This window comes from Micrasema longulum, unplaced genomic scaffold (assembly GCF_059751315.1).
Source record: "Micrasema longulum isolate JH-2025_06_02 unplaced genomic scaffold, ASM5975131v1 h1tg002729l, whole genome shotgun sequence".
Taxonomy (NCBI): domain Eukaryota; kingdom Metazoa; phylum Arthropoda; class Insecta; order Trichoptera; family Brachycentridae; genus Micrasema; species Micrasema longulum.
The window spans coordinates 23,123-33,438 of NW_028279859.1; the positions used below are offsets into that span (position 1 = coordinate 23,123).

Sequence of the window (10,316 nt, forward strand, 5' to 3'; positions counted from 1 at the left end):
GGGCTGTACTGAAGGTCAGTCTTAGTCGGAGACATTAAGAAAAAAAACAAAAGGGTTTGCCGCTGTTCTGACCACAAAATGGAAGGTAGCTCAAAAAAGGATGAATTCTTTGCACAGTTGGCTACAAGAAGAGCTCTGTTCGGCGCCAAGCCAAGGTGCTTGTGAAGTTACGCCTGCACAACCTGCTGGTACACCCACTTATTGTTACAAGTTATTGGGTGTTTTACCCTCAGTAGCTCGTAATATCGTATTCTGAATCACTGTGCGCCCTTACCAGAACAGGCGACATTCCATGTTCCGATCCGCAGGCCCGATCGATCGTGTCGTGAGTCTTTCTAGAGTTAAATGATCACTAAAATAGACACTACTTTTTTAAATGGGATAAACGTATTACCAAATTGTGTAAAAGATTAAGGACAGTTATAGGCAGCACGTTTAGAATCAAATATTTTGTACCAATAAAAAGATTAAGACTTATTTATCAATTATTAGGTACGGTATTACCAGTTGGGGCCTTTCTTGTAAAACCAACATTAAAAAATTCAATCTTTACAAACCTCGGCTCTTAAATTAATTAACAGATCACCTAGAATTGATAAGGAAGAGTTACCCGAACTTTTTAAAAAGCGAGGGTGCCTGTCCGTAAATGCTATTCTATGGCTCAAATTTGTTATTAGATACCGATTTGATAGTAACTACCAGAAAAGGCATTTACATTCACATAATACAAGGCTAGCACAATTTATTTATTTATTTATTGACGGACATTGTCCATGTATACAATTTATAAGGTTTAAATATTACAATAAAAGAATAGTTTAAAACATTTTTAAAAAAAAGAAAGAAGCATTGACATAAGGGACATCGAGACAAGATCTGGACTATTTATTTAGTGCTCGTTTAAATCCTTGTAAACTTAAACCAAAAAAGTCCAGATCTTGTCTCGAGTTAACAATACGACAAAGGCGGGTCATTGGAGAATTTAGGCCATAGTTTGTTCTATGCTGATCGATGAACAGTACTTTATTGTTTCTCAATCTACGAGTCGGAATATTGAATTTTACTTGTCCCAGTAATGATGGAACATCGATTATACCATTTAGTATGCCGAACATATATATGGAGTCAATATTAGTTCTACGTTTTTGTAGACTAGAAATATTTAACATTGACTCTACTTCAGCATAAGAATAATTATCTCTCTCTAGTCCAAGCATCCACGCTATTTTTCGAAGCGAGCGATGTTGGACTGATTCAATGTGAATTATGCGATTGACATAGAATGGAGACCAGACCACTGAGGCATATCTAGAAGAGGGCGAACAGTTGAGCAATAAAGAGTTTTGATTGTACGGACATTAGTAAAATCAGAGGATATTCTGTTAATGAAGCCGAGTAATTTCAGTGATTTATTTACTGTATTATCTATATGCTCGTTGTATGTCAGTTTATAGTCCAAAACAACTCCTAAATCTCTGATGGACTTGACTACATCAATTTTGGAGTTTTCTAATAGGTACTCGAAGGAAATTGGTTGTTTTGTTCTATGAAATGACATTTTTTTGCATTTTTTAATATTTAGTTCTAATTTATTGACATTACACCATCGGTTAAAAGAGTTAATGTCTGATTGAAGAAGAAAGCAGTCTTGTAAAGTTTGAATTATTTTGAGAATTTTGTTTTCGTCCGCGAAGAGCAAAAAACGAGAGTAAGAGAATGATTTGGCAACATCATTAATAAACAAATTGAAAAGCAGGGGTGCACAATGCGAAAGCTCGTCAGTACCGAAGTTTGTAAACAAGTATGGCCAAAGAACACTTCGTTATATAATTACTAAAATTTTTAATAAGATTCCTAAGATGATTTTAAAAGAAAATGTTGACAAAGCTTTTAAGAAAAAAATAATTCAATGGTCAATGTGTAACAAAGCTTTATATTGATTATCATTTAATGACATCTATTTTAATTTTTATAAATAAATTTTGTGTAAAAATTAGGTATGCTTTTAGTTCTTAATAATGTTTCTATTACTTTTTAAATTCATATAATTTCTCCAACGTTTCTCTTTGTAAAGGAAAAATAAGAAACCCGTTGACAAGCCGGTTTCGCGGTTTAGTGGGTTTCATTATTTTTCCTTTTATATTTTCTGTTCATGTTTTTACCTTCTTTAATAAAAATATAAAAATAAATCACGGGATCTCGCGTCGAAGCAGTTATGATCATTTCATTTTTTCTTCCAGCTTTGATTTTGTTTATCAATCGTCAGCAGCCGTCTCTCATCCGACGGTGAACCTAGGTCTCCCCCGAATTTCCACATCTTCCTGCCCCGAGCCGACCTCTTCCCGCGACCCGTCTCATGTGATGATTGTCCGTACATAAAGAGGCCCGCTGAACTGATGTTCGATCTTCTCCCGCAGGGTGTTCACCGGCCTTCACCGGCGAGGGTCGGCAGACGGAAGGACGGCCGACGGTCGGCGCTCAGTCACATCCGGGCCGGGTAATATTAACTTATCACACTTGGAGTTGAAAAAACAAGAAGAAGTTTGGTGTCGAGATTTATTATACTCTGGCGTTGCTTCATTATTTACCTCGCTTACAATATACGAGGTTTATATTAAAAAAAATGATTTTTCTGCAATTAAATTTCTTTAAATTTATCTTAACTGCTGGGATCAGGAGGGATATACTAATGTGGGCCAATCGGGAACTCCTCAGCATTTGCTCACGTGGAGAGGAAACCACTCAAAACTCTTCAGGAGAAGCCGGCCTGTTGGCAGCAGTCAACGGGCCTGCCGTTCCACCAGAGGAGTGTTGGGCATTTTGTTCCCTACTTTGGTTTATTTTACCCATATAGGAGTACTGGCATTATACAAGAGTTGAACAATCGGCATTTCATTTTGACCGAGTATAGACTAGAGTTCCAGACACACAAATCTCACCCGCATAAATATAGGTTTCAGCTCTTTGACGTCGCAAACATCATCAGATGAAAGACACGAAGGAATACAGATGTTCACATATGGGCAGAATGGTGAATGTTACACAGTGTGTGAGGTGGCCACTCAAACCAGCCAATGACAGATCATAAGCCCTGTAGATACCTAGACTTCCATATTACTTTATATTGCTTTACTTGAACTGATTCCATTGGAATACCTGGTAGGTACAATGAAAGTAAAGAATTATTTAATTGTAACAATTTTCGTACCAACTTGGAAATGCATTCGCCCATATCCAGAATACATGGGTATGGAAATGAGTTCGAACAAATATTTGATATTTTCAATACAAGCTCTGTAATGTAATGCATTAAAATTAATCCCACTTGATATTTTTTAGAAAAGAAATGAATTTATTTAAAAATATATTATTAAATTTAACCTTGTTTTTTTGGATACATAGTTTTGTTTATTTCTTTATTTATAAATTATACTTTTGTGAATTTATTACCAAATTCCAACTTCTTCCAACCAACTGATAAAATAAAGGTGTTATTAATATTATTATATTGCCCCAGAAACATATTATTTATGAAGTATTATTTTTCTTTTTATTTTATTTATTTTGTTTGACACTTAATATACATATACAACAGGGGCGAACCGTCCATATAATCGATTATTCGCAGCTTACCATTATATTTCACTACCAATAATAATGTTTTATAGTAGTTTTAATTATAGGAGGATAAATAAAATAATCTATATTTATTATAAATTAACGCCACTGTTTATATCTTCCTAAAAAAAGCCAACCCAGCGCATTGCCTGGTTCCGATTATTGCAGCTTATTTTTCAATACAAAATGTATACTGTATTTTAACATTCAAAAACCCAGTGCACATATTTTCCTCGCTGAGTTCACTCGCAGATTACAGATATTATTTCGAGCTTCTCTATTTGGAGAGTAGCATTTCGAGCGTTATTTCCTAAAGACCATTTTTGTTTGATAGTATTCTGTTGACATATGACGCCAGTTTTTTAGTCCGCGCGTTTTAGCTAGTGGCGCCTCGCCCGGTGTCCTTAATTTCTCGCATTATTCATTCTCAGTTTAGAAGGAAACGAAGCTGACGGCTCGGCGCGGCGCGGCGCGGCGGTCACGACGGTCACGTGACATTTTTGTTGCAATATTATTGCGAATATTTCTAATGAATGTTATTGTTATGTTATGTTACGTAATGTAATATGTAAAGTTAAAATTATGTATTTTGGCATAAATAAATTAATTTAAATCTAATCTTTTTTTTTTAATTTTTCAGAAAAAAAAATATATATCGTAAAAGATTATTTTTTTTGTGTACATAATGGGAGTGATGTCTTACAATAAAATGTTTACTTTCTTTTATATTAGTACCTAAATATTTGCAGTGTAAAATGTAAATTACAAACAAATATACGGTGTTTTTAATCAGTGCCAAACAAAAAGGAATTCTGAATATACTTATTTTATTATCCTTATTTTTTTAACATATTTTATTTTTTAAAACTTTTGCATACATGTACTGTCTTCAAATGATGGAGAATATACCTACATATTACGCAAAGTTATTCATTGTTGTTTGTTTGTTGGGTTGTTGGTTCAAATTATTTTGATTAAAAATAAGAAGGTATTGCGTCTTCTGTTGCCAGCAGGTGAAACTGGAGCTGGAGAGATGAAGTTGTTTTTACACAAAACCATAGAAAAAGAATCCGTGTACCTGTAAATACTTTTTTTTTATACGCCTCCACTCATTTGCGAGATTACTCATATGTATGTATGTATGTACATGCAGGTACAAATTATGAAAAAAATTAAAGCTTACCTATAAAAAAAGTCACCGTTCGCCACTGATATACAATATATATACGTATAAGGGCGGGCATATTGCCTTATGGCAATTTCTTCCTACCTACCCAAACCGTTCAGTTTGAGAAAATTATAAATACATGGACATATTGAATCTTACAATTTTATACAAAGTTTAAAAGCAAAGATTAACAAAAATAAATACATATATAAAAAAAAATTAACACTATACTATGAAGAGAGAGGGGATAGGAAGGAAAGAAGAAATTTCTTTTCCAATATTACCCAGCTAAATACTAGCCATTTTATGTTTATTTATTTATTTATTTTAAAGAAACAAACAGTCGACACTGATACAGTAACATTAAAAAATACATTTTACAACAGGGATGAAGAACATTTAAGAGAAGGTAATATAGAAGTCTAGGCATCTACAGGGCTTATGACCTGTCAATGGCTGGTTTAAGTGGCCACTTTACACAATGTGTAACATTCACCATTCTGCCTATATTTGAACATCTATATTCCTTCAATTCTTTCATCAGTTGATGTTTGTGAAGTTAAAGAGCCGAAACCTTTATTTATGCGGGTGAGATTCATCTAATTGAATTATTTCACCTACATACTAGGCAACGCCTGAAAATATTATTTTTTCAATTTCTATACTTCTTCATGGTTGTAAAATGTTAATATAAACAGCTCCCCGGGGAGTTGAAGCCAGTCCTTGCCTACAAAAATTTTGACAAACTCCAAATATTGTTGATAAATTACCTGTCCTGTTTTCAAAAGCAATGCCCTATGCTCCACTGGGTGATAGGGATGATGATCTATCCAAAATTCTGTCTTCTTGGAAAAGATTTATAACACTACCTCAATGGTTTGTACATTTTCTCACATAGGTGTAAAAATAGGAATAAAACTATTATGTTAGTAATTTAAGAAAGGTCTTTTGCGATGGTTCGGTCATGTGGAGCGAATGAATGATGAAAGAACGGCTAAAAAGATTTATGATGCGAATGTGTCTGGTTGTAGAAGTCGAGGAAGGCCGAGAAAGACATGGCATGATCAAGTGCAACAAATTCTTGAAAGTGGTCATGTGAAAAGTCGGAATAATCGACGTGCGTGCATGAGAAGATGTATGAATGTGAAGGAAGCAAAGGAAGTGTGCCAGGACAGAGTGGTGTGGCGTTCTATCCTCTCTGCCTACCCCTCTGGGGAAATGGCGTGATGGTTAGTTAGTTAGTTATGTTAGTAATTTAGCGTATTTATATTTTCTCAATGCATATTAAAATAATCACTTACAGTATTTTGTCAATACAAGGTTTTCATTTGGTAATGTATCCAAAATAAAACAAGTTTATTGGATTGTAATTCTACTTTATTTTTTAGAAAATATACAAAGTTGGTTTGAAAATGTCCTAACAAGACGACAAGACGAAACGCGTCACAATATACCCTTTGTGTATTTTATAAAAAATAAAGTAGAATTACAATCCAATAAACTTGTTTTACGAGTATTTTGGATACATTACCAAATTAAATATGGAATTCTACCAATTGTCTGCATACACAATAAACAAGGTTTTCACCCTATGCACAAAACTCTTAAAATGCTCGGTGAGTTTTCTCGTTTTTTTAATGTAAAAATATGTAGACATCTTTTTGACAGTGCACTTTTTGTCTATTAAACCTAGAATGAAATGAGGTAATTACTAATTTTACGTAGATTATTACGTAGATTAAACGCAACGCTCGAGGTGCGAAGCTGTGAAAGTGAAGTGATGTTTCGGAAAAAACTTAAAACCCACTTGTTCTCTAAATCATTTGAACAAATCCGTAGCATGTGACAGCAAAATAAATTATTTTAATTAAATTACAAATTTAAAAGAATCACTATGTAAAGCGCCCTTGAGGTATTTTGTTACGAAAATGGCGCTATATAAGTTATCCATAATAAAAATAACGCTCATCTTAAAAGATAGTTATCATGGTTTTGAACTTAAATAGTAACTTAGAAAATAAAATTAAGTAAAATAATATACACATAATACATACGTAACCTATAAAAATATTTTTTAGCTACTCGGCTCAGTCTTTTATCATTATGTGTTATTAAATTTTCAGAATTTATCTACCATATTTTTCCAATTTTATTACGAAATACACGATCAAGTGCAAATTTCAAAAAAGTTATCAGTTTAAAGCAAAAATATTATAAAATTTCAAACGGTCAAAAATGTTTTTACTTACGTAATTTGATGAGATCAAATATAAACTTAACTGTCAACTTGGAAAATACAAATATGTATAATGACGCAGAAGCCAGAAAGCAACAGATAATTGTACCACAGTACGCTAGTCAGGAGTGCTATTTATAGATTTTACCTATTGAAATAATCACGCAAAAACTCTATCTATAAACTCTGTCTTTCTCATTTCGTCAAATAAAGTATGAAGAGTACGTAAGAAATTGACGAACATACGATGTAACAGGATATAAAAAAAATTGCTTTGTCTTGAAGCGGTATATTTTACGCATTTGGCGGCAAACCGTACGATCCAACTTACCGACTACAGCCTCAACTACGCACTTCGTTCCATTGTTGCGCGCTATTATTGACAACCCTGAGCGTTAACTTTTATGTTCCGGACAATTACCTTAGACATCGTCAGCATAGACTATTTCACATTCCAATATACAGGACCAACCTGCCAATGGTTATGCCTGTTGGAAGGGCTATCTCTATGTTGAACAATATTACTTTGGACATTGACATTTTTCACGTCTCTGAGGGAGTTTTTTGTTGCAAGATTCTCTTACTTTTTAACATAATATTCTCTAGATATTATGTATACTTATGTGTTATTTTTATACAAACTTAATTTAACTTATTATTTTAATTATTTCTATATGTATGAATTAAGATATTCCATTTTGTAATGTACATATATATAAATAAATAAAATTGAAATTCTCGAGACAGTTCTCGGGACCCGAATCAAGTAGCCATTTTTTTTTTTTACAAACAATTTAAATTGCTCGAGATTTTTATCTACTTAGGTGGCAAATGGTATATAGTTATATATTCTTGGAGTAAGGTAAACCTTTTTTTTAAGGCGCGTTTCGTAGCTAGTTATTGTAGCATTTATTCCCGCCATGTTAATGGGCGTGAACGAGAAGCGCATTAGCATGCACTCGCCTGACGCTCAGAATACCTACTCGACAGGGACCCCGGGTGGAATCTTGAGAACACACTTTTGCGCAATTTCTAATGCTTGAATAGCACCCTGGCTCCACCCCACGCTATTACACCGTACTACCCGAGTTACACGATCCGCCCCCGAGAGTGGCCGCTCAAACCAGCCAATGTATGCCCTAATTATTCTAATTTTCTTGCCTCCTCTTTCACAGTAGTAGCTGCTCGATTGTGGAATAATCTTTATTGACATTTAAGTCAAGATTGAAATGTCACTATCTAAATATTTAAGTTGTTCCTTTATCCTTTTTCTTTCCTTCCCATCCCTCTCCTCTCTTCATAGTATAGAGTGAATTTTTTTAATGTATTTTTATTTTGTTAATTTTTGTTTTTATTTTTTGTCTAAAATTGTAAGATTCAATATGTCCATGTACTTGTAATTTTCTCAAACTGAACGGTAGGCAGGAAGAAATTGCCTTAACCCGCCCGTTCCTATGATGTAACCAGCGTTGCAAATTGCACTTAATTCATTCATATCTCGTCAATTACTTTAAATATCACAACGACATTTTTTGCAATCTTCAAGTGATCTTTTACGCACCAGAAAAGATTATATCATATTTTTCAATTTATTAGATAATTTTAAATGAAATATTTTGTCCATCATGATCTCCGAAAATGACAAAGTGTCGAGTACTCTGAGACAAATATATAAAAGATTCATTCGAGAGAAAGAGATATAATCTAATTAGATTACTGAGCAAGACACACATATAATTTAAATAAGATGAAAAGAGACAGTAATTATCAGTCCACTAAATCAGTTGACCTCGGAACTTTATACCGACGAACCGAAAGTCGCCGCTCTTTACAACAAAACAAAGGTGTGCTGTGTCTCCGAATTGTAAATAATATGTTTTTTGTATGGTTAATTCTTTTGTTTTCTATAACTGGTGGTGATTTTATGTGTTAAGAACTGAAAAAATATTTAATTTTCGGATTAATGTTCGTGTCTCTTTTCATCCTATTAAAAGTATATGTGTGTCTTACTCAGTGATCTAATTAGATTACATCTCTTTCTCTCAAATGAATGTTTTATATATTTGTCTCAGAGTACTCGACATTTTGTCATTTTCGGAGATCATAATGACAAAATATTTAATTTTAAATTAATTATATAATGGACCGCTATAAAAAAATTATTGACTCGTTAATATTTTTTGTAGGACTCTGCGCGAGCGGCACCCAGCTTCGCGAGAGTCGGCGATCCGGTCGCGGTTGCAGACCCCGGAGTCCCGACTCGACAACGCGTCCCGGGCGGAGTCCGTGTCCCTTTAGAAGACCACAATGTTACTCCGACAAAGGCCGAAAGAGGTTATTTAGATCACCACTATACTATCAATCTCTAAATTGCGGGACAATTTTTTTCTCGATTTAAATTTTGTTACAAATGTCAATGTGCCTTCAAAAGAAGTAATGTAACTGATAAATGTTGGTAGCTCTGTTTTTGTGGGTTATTTATGCAAATTGATTAGTAAATATGTACATAGTAATCGACAATTCATTATTTTTGGTTACTACTGTTTACTTAAATTTTTGATGAAATGTTCACTTAAAATTTGTGTTTATCAAGTTGTGAATTATGTTATTTAGCCTTAATTTTATAATATCAATTAAGAACCTGTGTAAAATCATGCACTCAATATTTCATATCAATTCTGTATTATTATTGTGTTTTTTTTAATTATTTTTTATTGTTAACTTTTTAAAATCATTCTTATGTTGTTGAAATTCCATTTGTCGATGCGTTTTGAAGCTGCAAGACTTTTTGTGATGTTAGCTATCATATTATTTTTATCACATTATGTAAATGTTATCAACTATCAAACATCTTTTAGTAAATGGGGTCTAGAATTTTAACCGTCCATGCGCTCGGTAGCTGCGAGATTTGTTATCTAACTTCTAAATTTATATCACTTAAACTCTAAACTTCACTGTCAAATAAAAAAAATTAAAATTAAAATATAAATAGGGGCTAGATTTTTTTTTTTTTTTTTTTAAATTTTTTTTTTGTCTTTAAATAGTACAAACATAATAAATGAATGTCCTAATATTAACTTATATCTAATTATTATTAAAACACATAACATTTTTCAAACGATATACGTACACTTAAAAAGAAAACTTCTATAAAGCTGACACGAAAATTTATCTGCTAAACACATGTTTTTTAAATTGACATTTAAATGAAATAATATTTTTTTGCTCTCTTATTTCCAATGGTATTTCCTCGTAATATAACTGTACAGCTCGGTGCATCAACGAGTTCTGTGT

The 10,316-nt window shown here is 33.1% G+C and overlaps 1 long non-coding RNA gene across 1 annotated transcript; it reads left to right on the plus strand.

Moving 5' to 3' along the window:
- Nucleotides 1–2,246: 2,246 nt before the first annotated feature.
- On the plus strand, nt 2,247–9,993 carry LOC148271683 (uncharacterized). Its single transcript, XR_015825043.1, has 2 exons — nt 2,247–2,497; nt 9,209–9,993. It is a non-coding gene; the product is annotated as an uncharacterized LOC148271683 (long non-coding RNA).
- Nucleotides 9,994–10,316: the final 323 nt, after the last annotated feature.